The sequence below is a fragment of the Herpailurus yagouaroundi genome, unplaced genomic scaffold (genome assembly GCF_014898765.1).
Source record: "Herpailurus yagouaroundi ecotype Mexico unplaced genomic scaffold, PumYag 181, whole genome shotgun sequence".
NCBI classification, from domain to species: domain Eukaryota; kingdom Metazoa; phylum Chordata; class Mammalia; order Carnivora; family Felidae; genus Herpailurus; species Herpailurus yagouaroundi.
In genome coordinates this window covers 15,120,895-15,140,151 of record NW_024412412.1, presented here as the reverse complement: position 1 = coordinate 15,140,151, position 19,257 = coordinate 15,120,895, and the positions used below count along the sequence as shown (strand labels likewise).

General features: G+C 42.1%; 1 pseudogene; it reads right to left on the bottom strand.

The window, feature by feature from the left end:
* Window positions 1-5,710: 5,710 nt before the first annotated feature.
* LOC121039909 (protein N-terminal asparagine amidohydrolase-like) lies at window positions 5,711-18,591 on the bottom strand (annotated as a pseudogene).
* Between the last annotated feature and the right edge of the window lie 666 nt (window positions 18,592-19,257).

Genomic DNA, 19,257 nt, shown 5'->3' with positions numbered 1-19,257 from the left:
GTTGCTCTGCACACTTAGGATTTATTGTTTTACTGCATGTAAATAACACCTCAGTAAAAGTAAATACATAAAATATAAAACAGAGAAGCAGTGACCACACATGGCAGGTGGTAACAGTGGAGAGTGGGAAGGAAGGGACGGTTCAGGAGAGGTTCTGTGGAATCATCTTATTTATCCTCTCTGAGCCCCACCTGCAAAGCGGATATAATAACACGATCTTTGCCGAACTGTTGGAAGAAATAATAATACAAAAAATAAAAATACTGTAAAAAGCAGCAAAAGCTCTTGGTGGATTCACTTGCATGTAATATTATTAATTCTTTTATTTGTTGTTGTTTTGCTTTGTTGTAACCATAAGGCTAACTGCCACACTATGCCACACTTCTAATGGCTGCTTTTCTTATTGCCTTCCCTCCAGGGGACTTGACTCTCATTAAAGTGAAAAGGGACATGAACTGAATTTTCATAGAGTTCCTGGACAAACTGCAAGAAAGACACAGGCAGAAGAGACATGGTACGGTGATGTAAGAGTCAGGGGAAAGACAGGAGGGCAGAGATTTTGCAGGTAATACTTTATAAAAGATGTGCATGGCTAACTTATGGAATTTTGGCTGCAACTTCCAACCAGAAATATGGATGGTTCACTAGGCTGGCATGTAAAGAAGCAAAATCTGCCAGCCCAAAATGTGTCTCTTTGCATGTGGATTATTTTAAGCTAAATACTTTTTTGTTTTATTTTAGAGAGAGTGCGTGAGCAGGGGAGAGGGGCAGAGACAGACAGACAGACAGACAGAGAGAATCCCAACAAGGCTCTATGCCCAGCACAGAGCCCGACACAGGGCTCGATCCCATGACCCTGGGATCGTGAACTTAGCCGAAACCAAGGAATGGACGCTCAACCAACTGAGCCACCCAGGCACTCCTAACCTGATTATTATTATTTAAAAAAATTTTTTTGTTCATTTATTTTTGAGAGAGAGAGAGGGAGAGACAGAGCACAAGTGAGAGAGAGAAGGAGACAGAGAATCCAAAGCAGGCTCCAGGCTCTGAGCTGTCAGCACAGAGCCCGACGTGGGCCTTGAACTCACAGACTGCAAGATCATGACCTGAGCTGAAGTCAGACACTTAACTGACTGAGCCACCCAGGCACCCCTAAGCTGATTATTTTTAAGAACAGAGAAGTCAGGAAGAAACTTTGACCTTTCCCCTAACTACCTAAAAATTTGTTTAGATAGAGGACTGGCTGGCTCCAGGAAGGAAGGCCCTACCACAGACAACTACAGTATAATATGAAGAAAGTATGACAGACTGGGAGGAACCTAGCAAGGCCTATTTGATCAAAGTCCTTTCTATGTCCCATTGTTTCTGGATGGCCCCACAAACATGTTTCCTAAACATTTACTCTTTCCATTCTTTCTGTGAATTACGCCTCTTCCCCCTGAAGCCGCAGGCCCCTACCCCCTTCTCCTTAGTTCAGAATGACCTATGTGCCTTGTTTTGCCTGATTGTCTTTGGATCTCTCACGTTTACGTGGACTCCTCATACACACATAATCGGATTTGATTTTCTCCCGTTCATCTGTCTCCGTCAATTTAATTTCTGAGACCAGTCAGAAGAACCTTGTAGGGTACAGGAAAATTTCCCAACCTCATAGGCGCCAACTCCCCTAGTCACCATCATGCTAACTACATAGAAGCTTTGCCGGAATAAAAGAAATCTACAAATCACAGATGTTCCATAACAGATCTATTTTAGTAAATTCCCATCATAAGTCTTCCCTGGTATCACTAAACACCGCAACAAACACCTTTCAGATCAAGGGTCCCACATCCTCCTTGCCCCAGGTTTCCTATTGCCACCACTTCTGCTTATGTGGCAGGATCACTGCTGTCTAATAATCACACAGAGCGTGGCATCTCACACTGGTGAAGTCACTTCTCTCCTGGTTCCCGGCTTTCTTGAGTGGACATAAGTCTGTGCCCTACCGACGAGCAGGGGGAGAGTCTGAACAGAAGTGCCTTGTTGATCAGGCTGGCGACTTAACTAGCAAGTAGGTCACATCAGGCTGGTTATCTTGTCCTCAGTGGAAATATTTCTCATCTGCCTGCGAGAGCTGCAAGCCATCTAGAGACCTTCAGAGGCAAGCAATAATCACTATTGACTTTCCTGCCACATCCTATCCAGGTGAAGCGGTGCGCTTGTGAGGCAGTAGAAGGTCTATGTACCTTGGGAATAGCTTTTAATTCTCGAGAGGCAGCACAGGGATGGGGTAGTTTGCTCTTAGTAGAAATGCCCGGAAGATAAGGAATGAAGGAAGCAGACCCTAAAGGGAGATGTGTCTTTGACTGTCTATCCAGAGCCAAAGTCTTAAGGAAGGCAAAGAATATGACCAGGAGGAAATTCAGCTGATTCAGCCTAAAGAGGAGGCCTTTCTCTAGACGGGGACCCTCACAGGGTAAGACTTCTGTCAAATCTCCTGAGGAGATGGTAGGAAGGTGTGAGCTTCTGCCTTAAACTTTCACACCTAGAGCAACTTGCCCTCATCAGCAGAGGGTAGGTAGAGGGGAAACTAACTTGAATATAGGTATGAATTTCTTAGAAGAGTGGGGTATAAAGGCAGTTGTGATCCAGAGATCAAAGTGTCCAATAGTCTAAAATGAGCCTACAGCATCTTAAAGTTCACGTTAAAAATCTTTTCTTAATGTTTATTTTTGAGAGAAAGAGAGACACAGTGCGAACAGGGGAGGAGCAGAGAGAGAGGGAAACACCGAATCTGAAGCAGGCTCCAGGCTCTGAGTTGTCAGCACAGAGCCCGAAATCAAGACCTGAGCTGAAGTTGGACGCTTAACCGATAGAGCTACCCAGGAACTTGAGGCATGATGTTTTTAAATTAAAAACTGAAAGTTTTCTGACACCCAAAGCACAGGCAATAAAAGAAAAAGAGAGAAAAAACTTCTGTGCATCAGAGGACATTATCAACAGAGTGGAAAAGGAAACCCATGGAATCTGAGAAATTATTTGTGAATCATCAATCTGATAAGGGATTAATATCCAGAATATATAAAGAATTCGTACAACTCAACAACGACAACCAAAAAACTAACTACAAATGGGCAAGGGATTGAATAGGTACTTCTCCAAAGAAGATCTGCAAATGGCCAAGAAGCACATGAAGAGATGCTTAACATCACTAGCTACTAGGGAAATGCGAATCAAAACCATAATGAGACACGACTTCACAGCCATCAGGATGGCTATTATCAAAAACAACGATGTAACAAGTATTGGAGAGGATGCGGTGACATTGGAGCACCTACCACACGGCTGGGAGACACGTGAAGTGGCGTAGCCGCTGTGGAAAATGGCATGGCAGTTCCTCGAAAGAAGAAAGGAAAGAAAGAAACAGAATTACTGTATGAGTCAGCAATTTCACTGCTAAGTATACACACAAAGGAACTGAAAGGACAGAGTTTCAGTTCGGGAAGATGAAAAAATTCCGGAGGTGGATGATGGCGGTGGGTTATACGGCAGTGTGTGAATGTACTTCATGCCCCGGAACTGTATACTCAAGAATGGTTAAAGTGGCACGTGTTATTTACGTTTCACCATGATGAAAAGCTCGAAGACTTTGAAAACTTACAAGCTTTAAAAAATTAATTAAAGGAAAAGTTCATGAAAACTAAATCAAAAGTAAAACCTACAATTCATTCATCAGTCCCCATAGCCACGTGCCACGTGTACAATTTCTGCTCTTTCTGGTCATTACACTGACTGTGAGCAGCCATCTGTGGCCTTTTGGCTGGCTCATCAAAATCACCTTGGATGAGCATCATTTCTTCTAATTCTCCTCCTCTAGCCCACCAGCTACATCCTACGTCCCGCAGACCACACCTGCCGGTTATTAAGTGTTGCTCTGCCCCTCCCCCACTGTCCTCTGGTCTCTGTGTTTTCATTCACCACCTCCTGCTGCTCTAGGCTCAATCTCTATGCAGTTGGACATGTGGGTATTGCTAACTACTGACCCAGATAAGCAAGAAACACAATTCAATAGACGTTTGCTCTTTGCAGATGATCCCGGAACAGGAGAGCCTTGGGGTGGCCCGTCCATATCCATTTATTCACAGTGGCATTGCAACAAACATTTTGTGGCTGGGGATTTCAAGGAAACGGGATTTTATTAATTTATGTGCTGAACCAGCATTACAACAGTTTAGGCAGAGTTTGCAAGTGTTTGGGTTGTGAGCATGGACAACGTGAAACACTTAACGAAAAACTTTCACAAAACTATTTCCAGCAGTTTAGCTATGCGAGAATAACTTTCATATGACGATACCCTGAAAATAAAATCACTTTTTACTTAAAGCTGCTCGTCTAGTTGCTGTTTTAAACTTTATCCCAAGAACAGAGATGTTACTCAGTAAAATGAAACTGCAGCCTTCTCAACAGCAAGGTTCACTAATAAATGTTTTCTGGTGATGATTTTTTTTTAATTTTTGAATTTATAATGATTATTGTAAAAGTGGTTGTTGACAGTATCACTATAATTTACTTTCTAATAGAATGAGTTTTATTTTTAAATGTAAGAGCTACAGGTCTGATAATATTAGAATTTATTTTGTGCCATTTCTATAATGATGCCAGGAAACTGTCTTCTCAGCAGTATTTTTCAATGTTTCAGATTATTAACAAAATTATCTGTTTTAAAACTACGGCATTAAAATATACCCTCAATAAACTATTATAGCATCCAGGTCTTTGAAGTTTGTATAAATAATGATGATGTAAACATTTTTCTCTACAAAGTAAAGTTTAAATTTCTACCAGAAGAGAGCCCTTCTTTGATTAGAAATGTAAGGGGCGCCTGGGTGGCGCAGTCGGTTAAGCGTCCGACTTCAGCCAGGTCACGATCTCGCGGTCCGGGAGTTCGAGCCCCGCGTCAGGCTCTGGGCTGATGGCTCGGAGCCTGGAGCCTGTTTCCGATTCTGTGTCTCCCTCTCTCTCTGCCCCTCCCCGTTCATGCTCTGTCTCTCTCTGTCCCAAAAATAAATAAAAAACGTTTAAAAAAATTAAAAAAAAAAAAAAAAAGAAATGTGATTCCCAGGGGCATCTGGGTGGTTTAGTCGGTTGAGCTTCCGACTTCAACTCAGGTCATGATCTTGCAGTTAGTTCATGGGTTCGAGCCCCACGTCGGGCTCTGTGTTGACAGCTCAGAGCCTGGAGCCTCCTTGGGATTCTGTGTCTCCCTCTCTGTCTGCCCCTCCCCCACTCACGCTCTGTCTCTCAAAAATAAACAAACATTAAAAAAACAATTAAAAAAAAAAAGATATGTGATTCCCAAATTGTGAACCAAAGCACCCCCAGGGTGACACGGCAAACTCCAGAGGCACTGTGGGCTATTAAGGTGTTGGGGACACAGGTATCAGTTGGACACCACATGAACTATGTCGTTTAGACCTAAGTAGTGAATAAAGACAATTGTAAGGTGTTTTGTTATGTTTTCTTTTTTTTGTTTTGTTCTGTTTTTTTGGCCGCAGGGCTGCAGGAATCAGGGAAATTTGGGAATCTCTGGATTAGAAAGATTAGTGGCCACAAAATACAAGATAACCGAGAAGTCCTTATGTAGTATAACCCTGTTGTTTTGCACATGAGAACACGGTTCAAATCTGAAATCTGTGGTGGGTCCTAAACACTCAGCCTCCTGGCTCTCTGGTCAGGGCTGTAAGTCAAAAGATCTGATGAACGTGAAGTCTGTTGAGGCTTCCATTCTTCCGCTGCCCCTCTGCCTCACTGCTTCCTGGTCAGTAGACCCAAACTGTGAAGCCCCAGCTTGACCACCTCCCAGCTGAACAGCTCCAGCCAAGTTCCTGACCCTCTGTGAACCCACTTCCTCATGGGCAAAATCAGTGGGATGATGATAATTGCTAACAAGAAAACAGAATCACTTCCAGAATCAGTAGAAATAATGCACTTGAAAAAGCCTTGTAAACTGCCAAGCACTTTATAAATTGTTTTTCACCAAACAGTATTTAAACATCTATGTTACAAGCACTGGGGAGACAAAAAAGGAAATCAAAATCACCTCTGTGTTTAAGAGGCTTATCTCTCTGGGAGGGGAGAAATAGAAATGATTATAATAAAAATTGATTCACGTTACAATGGTAGTAATGACCAAGTACAAGGTGAATAGGGAAGAAGGTCCTCCTGAGGGGGTCAGGAAGTCCTGGCTGAAGAGACAGGGCCTTCAGTCTGACTCAGAGAGTGAGTAAGTAATGGACGGGGGAGGGAAAGCAGGCCACAGAGGGGGAACAGCCGGGACCAATGAGAGAGGTGAAGGATTAGACTGCCTTCTGGATGGCATAGCACTCCACAGGGCTGGAGGGAGAAGGACAGGAAACAAGAGATGAAAGGTTACAGATGGGAGACTAAATGCGTGTGCTGGATCTTGGTTGTTCAGGGCCTGGCACTCCTTTCAAAGGAGTGGACGTTACCCGGAAAACCTTGTGCAGTGCGCAGCTCCTCCTCCCGGCCTGCATCTCAGATGGAGGCTCTGTAAATCTCGCCTCTTTATTTTTTTTTATTTTTTTATTTTTAAAAAAAATTTTTTTTTCAACGTTTATTTATTTTTGGGATAGAGAGAGACAGAGCATGAACGGGGGAGGGGCAGAGAGAGAGGGAGACACAGAATTGGAAACAGGCTCCAGGCTCTGAGCCATCAGCCCAGAGCCCGACGCGGGGCTCGAACTCCCGGACCGCGAGATCGTGACCTGGCTGAAGTCGGACGCTTAACCGACTGCGCCACCCAGGCGCCCCTCGCCTCTTTAAAATTGACAGCAATACCTTAAGTTACTGGCACGTGGGTTTCATTTTCTTCGTGGCCATTTAATTCTGTCACACATAATGTCCCTAAGTGAAAGTCATTTTCCCGTCTGTCACATTCACTAAGACATCAAGCTTTGGTGACGACGCCTGTCCTCACTGAAGCCCTACGAGGAGGCGCCCTCGCACCTTCCACATTGAACGCCAGTGGAAAAAAGGCCTTTATTATGGAATTCATTCACGATCAAGGAACCTCAGCTTTTGTGTGGGTTCCCTCACAATGTGTCAAGCAGGTAGCCCCATTACCCGTGTGGCTCAGGCCCACAATGTCACAAGTGTGGGAGGATCACAACCCAGAACGGGGATGCAGTCACGTTTTGGGCAGCTCTCTCTGCTGAACATGCACAAGGCCCTGGGGTCCCACCTGTCGAACAGACTGACCTTTGAGAAGTCTGGCTCTTTCCTCCAGAAGCGAACGGGCTCCGCGGAGGTCCCCGCCGGCTTGGCAGAGCCTTCCGGAAGGCAGAAGCTCCTCCTGCGTCGGGGCGCCAGAAGTCAAGCTCGCGGGGTGGGCCGCAGGTCACACGCATGCGCACTCACCTCGCCGCGTCTCCGTGGACGTTTTATTAGCTCACGTCACTGCAAGAAGGACCAGGAATAGTAGGAGTATTTTGAGACAGAGAGAGACCGTAGTCATATAGGTTTTATTTTATTTGTTTATTTATTTTAAAATGTTTGCTTATTTTTGAGTGGGGGAGGGGCAGAGAGACAGGGAGACACAGAATCCGAAACAGCTCCAGGCTCCGAGCTGTCAGCACAGAGCCCAACTCCGGGCTCGAACCCACGAACAGCAAGATCATGATCTGAGCCGAAGTGGGGCGCTTAACCGACTGAACCACGCAGGCGCCCCCATATGGCTTTTATTGTAGCCTATCGTTGTAATAGTTGTGTTTTATTATTAATTGTTGTTAATCTACTGTGCCTATTTTATAAGTTAAGCTTTATTACAGGTATGTGTGTACAGGAAAAAACAGTGTATGTAAGGTTCGGCACTATGCATGGCTTCAGGCAGTCACTCCAGGTCTTAGAATGTAGCCCCGATAGAACAGGGGGGGACTTCTGTACTTGCCCCGACCTCGGCAAAGCCTGGCTTCCAGAGCCTGTCAACACAGAGATGCTCTCTTGTTTTCTGTCTTGATCTCACGTTTGTTGCTTCCTCTCAACATCACACAGTTGCTTTGGTCAGGAGTGACTAAGCCATGGGTGGATTCAGGCCTCAAAATCCCTGGGATGAAACGGGGTTCAAACGGAACCAAGAGGTGGCACGTGTCCCCCCAGTTGAAGGCACCCCACAGCACAGCATGTGGGGTACAGGCACCTCACTCCCTCCTACGCTGCAATCAGACCTGATAACGAGCCTCTGTGGCCGGACTCTAGCAACTCTAGCAATAATTTAATTATTATTTATTCACTGCTTATTATTCTTCTATGCCAGGTGTTACAATAAATGTTAATCCTCATAATCCACCTGTGCATTAAGTCCTAGTGTCACCTTTGAACTAAGTTATAATATTACCACCACTTGAGGTAAGGAAACTGAAGCTTGTAGAAGTTAAAGTTTCTCCCAAGTCACATAGGCTGAAGTGGCAGAACTAGGATTTGAACTCAGGTCTGACTCCAAAGCCCCACGTCCTCACTGGAGGGATGGGAGCAAGAAGAGAGGTTCTGCAGGAAGATTCCAGGGTCCTGACACTCCTATATGTGTCCAGTATCAGTGTGTTTGTCTCTCTTGATCCAGGATAGATCAGTGCTGATGGTTTTAAAACTCCTAACTGAACCAGTCAGAATATACATAGCAATTAGTCTCAACCCAGTAACTTGACCTACATTGCCTTATGTCGCCATTGATACTTGAATGATAATCAGCTACTTTGACATCATGATTGCACTTGCTTCTCTAGAACTGAAATAGGTTAATGTACTTCTTGAACCCAACGTGGTGATTTAAAAAGGTCGAGTACATACAAAATAAGACACTGTCCATTGATGATACTTCTGTATTGAAAGTTCTTGGTCAAGTCTATGTCAAATTCTTCTCTGAACAAACTTAGAACTCTCTATGGCTTAGAGGAGCATGAAGTCTGCTGTTCAGGGGTGTGTTGAACTGGCTTAGACTGGCTTATGAGAATGAGCTGTGTTTACCCCTTGGGAACTCTGCATTCACTGAAGTCCTATCAAATGGCCAGGACAGAGGTATTTATCTGTGTGTGTTAGTTTCCTAGGGTTTCCTTAACAAAGTACCACAAAGTACCATAATTGAGAGTTAATTACTATGTCATATGTTTATTAGTTATTATGTAGCATTCTTTTCTTTTTTTTTTTAATGTTTATTTTTTGAGAGAGAGAGACACACACACAGACAGACAGAGTGCAAGTAGGGGAGGGGCAGAGAGAGAGGGAGACACAGAATCTGAAGCAGGCTCCAGGCTCAGAGCTGTCAGCACAGAGCCTGACACGGAGCTGGAACTCACGAACCATGAGATCATGACCTGAGCTGATGTTGGATGCTTTAACCAACTGAGCCACCCAGGCGCCCCTATAGCATTATTTTCTTAACCAATGTAATGCTGTAAGTAATTGATAGCATAAAGGTGGTATCAGTGATATACATGTTCTGTGTTCTCTTACAGTTCTGGAGGCCAGAAGTCAAGGTGCCAACAGGGCTATGCTTCCCCTAAGATTCTGGATGGAATCTTCCTTGCCTCTTCGTAGCTTCTGGTAGTGGCCATCGATCCTTGGAATTCCTAGTCCTGTAGATACATCCCTCCAGTCTCCACCTGTGTGGGCCCTGGCATTCTCCCTGTATGTCTCTCTGTGTCTCTTCTCTTCTTATAAGGCCATCGGTAATATTGGGTGAAGCATCCACCCTACTCCAGTATGACCTAATCTTAACAAATGACATCTACAATGACTCTATTTTCCAAATAAGGTCACATTGGGAAGTACTCAGGGTTAGGACTTAAACATGTATTTTGGGGGGGATGCAATTCAACCCATAACACCATGGAAATCAGAAAATGCTACAAATTAGGGCTTTTTGTTGTTGTTGTTGTTGTTGTTGTTGTTGTTGTTTGAGTTGGTTTCCAGCATATCAGTGTGTCACATGGCATCAAGAGAGGGCCACTCGCCTCAAATATCACTTTTCCATGGGAGTTTTCATCAAAAATTTCCTCATACTCCAAATAGACTACACCTCCCTGACAGAGTAAGAATTAAAGTTGGAAGCATGCTAGGTGAGATTTGCCAGCCATTTATGAGCCCTTTAAAAATTTCTTGTATGGGGGTGCCTGGGTGGCTCAGCCCAGTGAGCGTCCGACTTCGGCTCGGGTCATGATCTCGCGGTCCGTGAGTTCGAGCCCCGCGTCGGGCTCTGGGCTGACAGCTCGGAGCCTGGAGCCTGTTTCGGATTCTGTGTCTCCCTCTCTCTCTCTGCCCCTCCCCCGTTCATGCTCTGTCTCTGTCTCAAAAATAAATAAACGTTAAAAAATTAAAACAAAAATTCTTGTATGTATTTCCATTATTAAAAAACATTGAAAAATACAGAAGAGTGGAACAAGAAGTTAAAAAGAAGTCATTCCAAGAAGACCTATCACTTTCAAATTCAAATTCAAATTTTCAAATTCAAAGTTTGAATGCTTTGTCCTCTGATCCTCATGCTTTTTATTTGATAAAGTTTAAAGATGAACAAGTAAGGAGCACCTGTGTGTTCCAGCTCAGTCGGTGAAGCACCCAACTCTTGATTTTGGCTCAGGTCACGGTCTCATCGTTCATGAGATCGAGCTCAGTGTCGGGCTCTGCGCTGAAAGCCTGGAGCCTGTTTGGGATTCTCTTTTTCTCCCTGCCCCTTCCCCCCACTCCAAAAATAAATACATGAACATTAAAAAAAAAGTATGAATAATAATACCTGAAGATAGCATCCCAGTTATAAAAATCGCACAATAAGATTAAGCAAAATCTGTCTTGCCTGCCACCCCCAAGATCCCAGTCCCCTCTCTGGAGGCAGACACTGTCATCAGTCTTATGTGGATTCTTCCAGACCTTTTAAAAAAGTATTTTTATGCATACATTTTTTGTTCATATGAGTGATATAGGTTTTTTTGTAAACATAAACCATAGCATGCTATGTATTTTATCCCCCAGCTTACTTCTCCCCTCTGTTCTTGAGAATTTCTCAGATTTCACTTGTTCTGTTTGATTGCTGCAATATATTTTTACTCTATAGGTGTGCCATAAATTATTTTCCTAATGCCAATTTTTAGGTTGTTTTCAATCATTCAGGATTATAACCAAGAAGCAATGAAAATCCTTATACATGCCCCTTTGTGCAAATGTCCAAGTTGTTTCTCTAGGATAAATAACAAGAAGCAAAATTTCTGAGTTGAAGAATATTTAAAATTTTAATATCATGCAACTTTCCTTGAAAACAATACCAATATACTTTTCTACAGACAGTGTAGAAGAGGACCCGTTTCTCCACATTCTAATCCATATGGGATATTCTATTCTAAAAATCTGTCTGGAAAACATGACCACAGCTTCTGCCCAGCTGGTGGGATTAATAGTTCTCAATGATTTAGGGCACCTGGGTAGCTCAGTCGGTTGAGCATCTGACTCTTGATTTTGGCTCAGCTCATGATCTTACAGTTCGTGGGTTCAAGCCCTGCATTGGACTCTAGGCTGACAGCATGGAGCCTGCTTGAGATTCCCTACCTCCCTCTCTCTCTCCTGCTCATGCTCTCTCACTCTTTCTCCCTCAAAAATAAGTAAATATTGAAAAAAAAATAGTTCTCAGTGATTTGAACCCAGCCTTTCCCTTCCTTAATACAGACTATTGAGAGTTAACTCTGTATTATGTACTTAGTAGCTATTTACCATGTCACATTTTCCTAACCCATATAATAATGCAACTAATTCAAATTATAAAGACAACATCAATACCACTAACGATTGTTAAATAATTGAAAACTCTACATGGGACTCTGTCCTTGTTTGTTTATATCTAAGTTTCAAAAAAAATTCCAACTTTCTCTTTTCTGAATTTCCTAGGTTTTATCCAATTTCTCTGATTAACAACCTTATTCTTTAGCTCCAACTGTATATTCTTTGATTGTAGGTTCAAATTCCCAGATGGTCATCTTACCAGAAGCCATTCCTCCCCTCCCCCTGGCAGGAGCTTATTAATTAGGTTAAAGCGCAGTCCCAATAAGATTAAATTAACTGTGTCATCCAAGTAGTAAGCCATCTCTCTTGTGATAGCCTTCTTTTTAATGTCAAGAGATGAAGACCTTCTTGTCAAAATTTATTAAGATGTTTACATCTGCAATGTGCTCTTCAACCTCTAAACTAAAGAGAATTGTCTGGAATCACAAAACATGTTTTTGTAGGACACCATACCAGCTTATGAAAGGCAAAACTAACATTTTTCTCTTAAGGTATAAATGGTGGCACCGAATGCATTTTCTTCTCTTCTTTGTTTTCCAAAGGTTATAAAACTGAGAACAGCTTTTGTTTTTTGGGGATGCATGTTATGATTGGTTATCTTATTTTCGTGAACGATTGATGAAACACTTTATAATAATGTATATTTAGAATCTGGCTAGCCCTAAGCCTGCAGGATGGGCCAGGAGGCTAGAGATCCAGGGAAGAGTTGCAGCTCAAGTCCAGAAGTAACCTGTTGGCAGAATTTCCTCTTTCTTTAGGGAGGTTGGTCTTTTTTCTATGAAGGCTTTTAACTTATTAGACAAGGCCCATACAAATTATGGAGGGTAATCTGTTTTATTCAAAGTCTACTGATTTAAATGTTACTCTCATCTGAAAAAATACCTTTGCAGAAACATCTAGAAAAATCTTTGGCCGGATATCTGGGTACCATAATTGGATACGTAAAATTAACCATAAGAGATGGCTTCAGTGGTGAAAAATAATGCTAATTCTACACAAAGTTTCTTTAGGAAGGTAGAAGAGAAGACATCCTAATTCATTTTATAAGAATAACATTACTCTGATGCCAAAAATAGAACAAGGCTTTCCAAAAAAGAAAACTACAGACCAATATCCCTCATAAATACAGACATAATTATCTTGTACAGAATATCAGCAAGTCAAATCCAGCAATTAATAAAAGGGATAATACATCGTGACCAAATAGAGTTTATCCTGGGAATGCAAGGCCAGTTTGGCATCTGAAAATCAGGCAACGTAATTCGCCATGTCAAGAACTGAAGAAGAAAAACCACACGATTGTTTCAATAGATGCAAAACAGCATTTGACAAAATTCAACTCTCGTTTATGATAAAAACTATGGGAAAATGAATAGACGGGAAAATCCTCAAGTTGATAAAGGGCATCTATAAAAAATCTATAGTTAACATTATATTTAATGGTAAAAGACTGAATGCTTTCCCCTAATATAGCAACAGACCAAGGACATCCACTCTGACACTTCTATTGAACAATATACTATACTGAACAATACAGCTATTGCAAAAAGGCAAGAAAAACATGTAAAGCCCATATGCCGGAAAATAAGAAATAAAACTGTTTCTATTAGCCGATGACATGATTTTCCATGTAAAAAAATTTTTTTAATCTTTAAAAATCTACCGGAAATAATAAATGAGTTAACCAAACTCACAGGATGCAATGTTAACACACAAAACCAGTAACATTTTTGTATACACACAACAAACAGTTAAATATTAAAGTTCTTTGAGTGCCATTTACAATAGTACCAAAACATGACATATTTAAGTATGAATCTAACAAAACATGTAAGATTCATATACTGAAAACTATAAAACATATGAACGAAGCAAAGGAAACCTAATAAATGGTGAGATATATAATTTCAAGGAGAGGGAGAGGGATAAGGAAGGAAAAGGGGGAGGAGGAGAGAGAGGAATTACAAAGATTTGGTTTATGCAATTGTGAGGGCTGGCTAAGCAAGTGCCAACCCCAGGGGGATGGCAGTCAAGGTGGAAGATCACAGGTTGGGACTAAAAGGCAGGGCAGGGGAGGAGGGCTGGGCTAAACGGGTGGTGGGCATGGAGGAGGGCACTTGTTGGGACGAGCACTGAGTGTTGTATGTAAGCGATGAATCACTAAATTCTATTCCTGAAACCATTATTACACTAACTTGTGAACTAACTTGTATGTAAATAAAAAGAATAAAAGGTATGGTGGACCAAAGCTCTTGTCCATATGCAGAATTTCTTTTTTTGTTAATTCGAAGACCCAATATTAAGAGTCGATTGTCCTACACTGATCTATAGATTCAACACATTCCCAATCAAAATCCCAGCAAGATATTTTTTTGTAGAAATCAACATTTTCTAAAATTTTTATAGAAAGTGTAAGAACAAGAATTGTCAAAGCAATTTTGAAAAAGAGGAGAACACGGGAGAACTTACGTTGTCTGATTTCAAGATTTATTATAGAGCTACATTAAGCATGACTGGGTGGTATTGGCATAAAGATAGATAAGTAGATCAATAGAACAAAACAAAGTTCATGAATAGACCCAAACATAAATGGGCAGTTGATTATCAACAAAGGCAATTCAGTGGATAAAGTATAGATTTTTTAACAAATGGTGCTGGAACATTTGGATATCAATATGCAAAAACAAAAACAAAACTGAAATCCTTGATCCGTACTCCATACTCCACACAAAAATAATCCTCAAAATTGATCACAGACCTCAATGTAAAACTTAAAACTCTAAAGCTTTCAGAAGAAGAGATATGAGAAAAGCCTTGTGATCTTGATTCGATTTCTTAGATATGACACTAACAGGCTAGTCCATGAAATAAAAATTAATAAATAGAACTTTATCAAAAATTTAAAGTTCTGCATCTTGAAAGGCACTCTAAAGGGGGCGCTTGGGTGGCTTAGTTGGTTAAGGGTCCAACTGCAGCTCGGGTCATGATCTCACGGTCTGTGAGTTCGAGCCCTGTGTCAGGCTCTGTGCTGACAGCTCAGAGCCTGGAGCCTGCTTCGGATTCTGGGTCTCCCTCTCTCTCTGCCCTTTTCCTGCTCGTGCTCTGTCTCTTTCTGTCACTCAAAAATAAATAGGCATTTTTTTTAAAAATTGAAAGACACTCTAAAGAAAATGAAAAGAGATACACAGGCTGTGAGATTATTTGCAAAACACTTATCTGATGAAGGACTTATATTGAATTTATAAAGAACTCTCAAAACTCAATAATAAGGAGCCAAATAACTCCATGATATAGATATCATAGAAATGGGCAAAACATTTGAAGAGACGCCTCACTGAAGAAGGGTTATGAATAGCAAATAAACACATGAAAAAAATGCTTGCCATCTTTACTCATTGGGCAATGCCAACTAAAAGGATAATAAGGAACACTTAGAGTGGGGAAAAAAAGACACCACCAAGTGCTGTCAAACACCACAGTGGGAATACAGAGTGGTACAACCCTTTTGGAAACAGTTTGGCAATTTCTGATAAAGTTAGACACTTTTAAATATGACATACCAGACCCACTACTCTATTTCCCTAAGAGAAATGAGAGCTAACCTTCACCCAAAAACCTGTAGGCAAATGGTTATAGCAGCTTTATTTATATTTGCCCCAAACTGGAAACAACTCAAATCTCCTTTAACTGATGGCTCCATGAACGAGTTGCCATACATCTATATATTGGTATACGAGTTGGCAATAAAAAAAAAAAAATGTACTGAATACAACAACATGGTTGAATCTTCTATGCATTTTACGGAGTCTCAAAAGGCTACAAAATATATGATTTTACTTATATCACTGCTGTACTGAATGTGTCTCCCACCCCCAGATTCGTATGTTGAAGCCCTAACCCCAGAAGCAATGGTATTTGGAGGTGGGGCCTTTGAGAGGAATTCAGTTTAAGTGAGGTCATAAAGGTGGGGTCCCCATGATGAGACTAGCGTCTTTACAAGAAAAGGAAGAGGGACCAGAACTCTTTCTCCTTCCTGTGAGGACACAGTGAGAAGGTGGGCATCTGCAAGCCAGGGAGCAGGCTCTTGCCAGGAACAAAATCTGTTGGCACCTTGATTCTGGACTTCCCAGCCTCAGAGCTATGAGAAAGAAATGTCTAATGTTTAAACCACCCAGTCCATGATAATTTGTTAGAGCAGCCAGAGCAGACTAACATAGTCACAGCCTCAAAAAAGCGAAACCATAGGAACAGAAAACTGATAAGTGGTTGCCAAGGCTTCAGGGTGGATCAGTTGTTTACAAAGGAGCATAGGAGAGTATTTCGGGCAGGATGGCTCTGTTCTTTATCTTGAGTACGGTGGTGGATACATCAGTACCTGTGCTTGTCAAAACTTACGGAACAGTATGCTAAAAAGGATGACTTTTACTATCTGCAAATTTTATCCGAATACATCTGATTCCTAAAAATGTTATGTAAGACGGCAAGATACAGAGCCAATGCCTGAAAAACAAAATACAAGGAAGAATGAGCTGCTTTAGATGTAAATGGGCAAAGCCCAAAGGTCTAGGCTAAATCATTAGAGATGCTGAAAGTAAACAAAAAGAGGAAAAGCTAGTTTCTGGTGAGAAGCCTTTCAGGAGAAGGACTGGGGGCTTTCTGTGGCCTACAGGTTCAATACGTACACATACTATAAGTACAGAATACAGAATATACAATACTGTTTGTGCCATAACAGCTAAAACCTTAAGGCAGCCTTAGGAAGAACTCATTAGAAATAATAGTGTTTCCTATACGATCAAGGAAAGGTCACTTAGTCCTTGGCATACATAAAGAAAGATATCGAGAAGTAGCATAATAAAATTAAAGTAATGAAAATATACAGGTAACATAAAATAGTATGTATCTCTAGAATGTAGAGAAACAGACACCATTATCAAAGTGCCATCTAAATCTAAAATAAGTTATTCTATTATATAAATAATATGTGTTTCTTGCAGAAAGGAGAAAAAATTCTCTTTTAAAAATTTTTTTGATGTTTTATTTTTGAGAGAGAGACCGAGTATGAGCGGGGGAGGGGCAGAGAGAGAGAGAGAGAGAGAGAGAGAGAGAGAAAATCCAAAGCAGGCTCCAGGCTCTGAGCTGTCAGCACGTTTTTTTTTTTTTTCCTTGTGACTTTTTCTCTTAGAATGAAGGAAAGAAGGAGGAAAGAAGGGAAGGAGGAAGGAAGGATACTAGGGTGTTTAAAAAATTGCTCTGTATACTTTTTTTTCATACTCGAAGTATCTTATACCAGAAAGGAATACCTAGCCCTTGTAAACAACTCAGAGAACACACAAAAGTAGTGTCAAAAAAGGCAATCCCTCATTCAAAGAAAAATAATCTTAACATTTTGCTGCTTATTTTTCCAGACTGTGCCATACTTGCATTTGCCTGCATGTCATATGCACAACTTTTTGTATCCTTTTTGAAGAGGCCAAAATTTCTGGAAAACGTTCTTCGGATTCATGAAGTGAATACGGAGGTCTGTTCTTTGAGTCTTTGGAACGGCTTCCTTTCCTTGATTGTACAGCATTTTCTCCTGGATGCATACTCCTGGGTGCAAATGGATGACGTGGCTTGTCCTTCGCCCCACACTCTCCACTTGGGGGCTATCGCAATCCATCTCAGACCTACAGCTGACCGGAGGACGACACACACCGTTCCCAAACCAAGTCTCCCTGTCCCACAGGCGTTCACGGAGGGCAGCTTTGCCTCCCAAAGTGAGAAGTCTTCCAAAGGAACCCCCCTGATTTGCCTAAGCCCTTAAATCGTGTTAATTCCTGAAAAACTGCAATCCCCGCGAGGCTCTGCGCCTGGGTGCCCCGCCTCCACTCCTGCGCCTGCGCACTCCGAGAGTGGACCACAACTCCCAGGATGCATCGTGACGCCACCCGCGCAGCCCTACTTCCTGCCCGGGCGTTGCCCGGGTAACAGTGGCTCGGCCAGTCTGGGAAAAGTTTCAGGTGGGAGGGGCTTGTGGGCCGCCTGCAAGGCTTTGGAAGTAGCTGACTATTATCGTTATTTTTTCTATCACAAAAAGGGCGTCTGGTTTTATGGTGTGCACAGACTTTGCTTTTCTGAACCAGGAGATGATGGTTCTTTGCACCTCGCTGTAGGCAGGCCCGGCACAGGTGGTTCTCGGCTTGCCCTTGTTTATGGTCTTTCTGCCCCTTCTGGAATGTAAGCACCACAAGGCAGGGATTTTTGTCTGTGGTTCACAGATGTATCCCCAGCACCTAGAACAGTGCCCGGCACGCAGTAGCCTCTCAATACCTGTGAATGACTGAATGAAGTGTTAAGATGAGCACCCAGTGAATATTTGTGGAATGAACAATGAATACGTCAACCTGGGGTATTCCTGAACAGTCTCAGTAGGAGCCAGGGAGGGTGGAAGGATAGCAGATTGTAGGGAAGAAGGGAGGAATTTCAGTTTGATACGTAAGCAGGTGGAAATAGTGAAGAAGCAGCATGGAAGGACCTGGGTGTGCATTCCATGTCCGCCTTCCTTAGCTATGTGGCTTTGGACAGGTTCTCTACTCTCTCCGAGCCTCGATTTCTTCATCTGTAAACTGAGAATAGTAATACCTCGTTCACAGAGTTGTTCCAATCACGAAAAGTGGATGCATAGAATAGGTTCAGCATAGGGCCTGGGAGGTAGTGAGCATTTCTTAAGAGGTAGCTGTTGTCACTATCGCCCTTACTCAGTACCAAAGTGCGGACATTAATAAGAATCATTGACCTAGACTAAAAGTTAAATTCTTGATATTGAAAAGATAAGTCTTGTGAGGCGGGGATGCTAAACTCAGAATGGATGTTAATATACGAGCGCAGACTTCCCAGCGAGCTTGGTTCAGGATCTTTTTACGTAGCTGCAAAGCAAAATGAAAATCTTTCAGCCTGTGCAACCCAGAAAACAGCTTACCCCAAACCCTTCAGTTTGCCCCAAGGTGCCACTTTAAGTGCAGGGCTAGTGGGTTCCAGGTCAGAGGCCCCATTCATTCGCTTTCTACTGATACATGAGAGAAAATGTGCACTCTTTGCTGCTGATGCTGCGCTCGCCAGGATTGGTTTGTTTTCTCCTGAGGTTGTTGCTTTGGACAACAAAAGAGATGTTAGGTTCCAGAAAAGCATTGTAAATACCCTACCCCAGCTCCTGTATAATTATTACCTCACATAGCTAGCAGGCATTTAAAAAACATCCAAAGGAATATACGCTCATCTTGAACCCTGTACATGTCTTGTTGCCTACGTAGTGATACAGAATTTTTAGTTTTGGTCTCCTCTGATAAAACATAATTTTTTTCAGTATGTGAGTTGTGTGCTTTTCAGAGAAATACTAATTTTGAAAAAGATAGTGTGGACCTGGTCATTCTATGACATCATGTCTGCTTTTAACTTCTT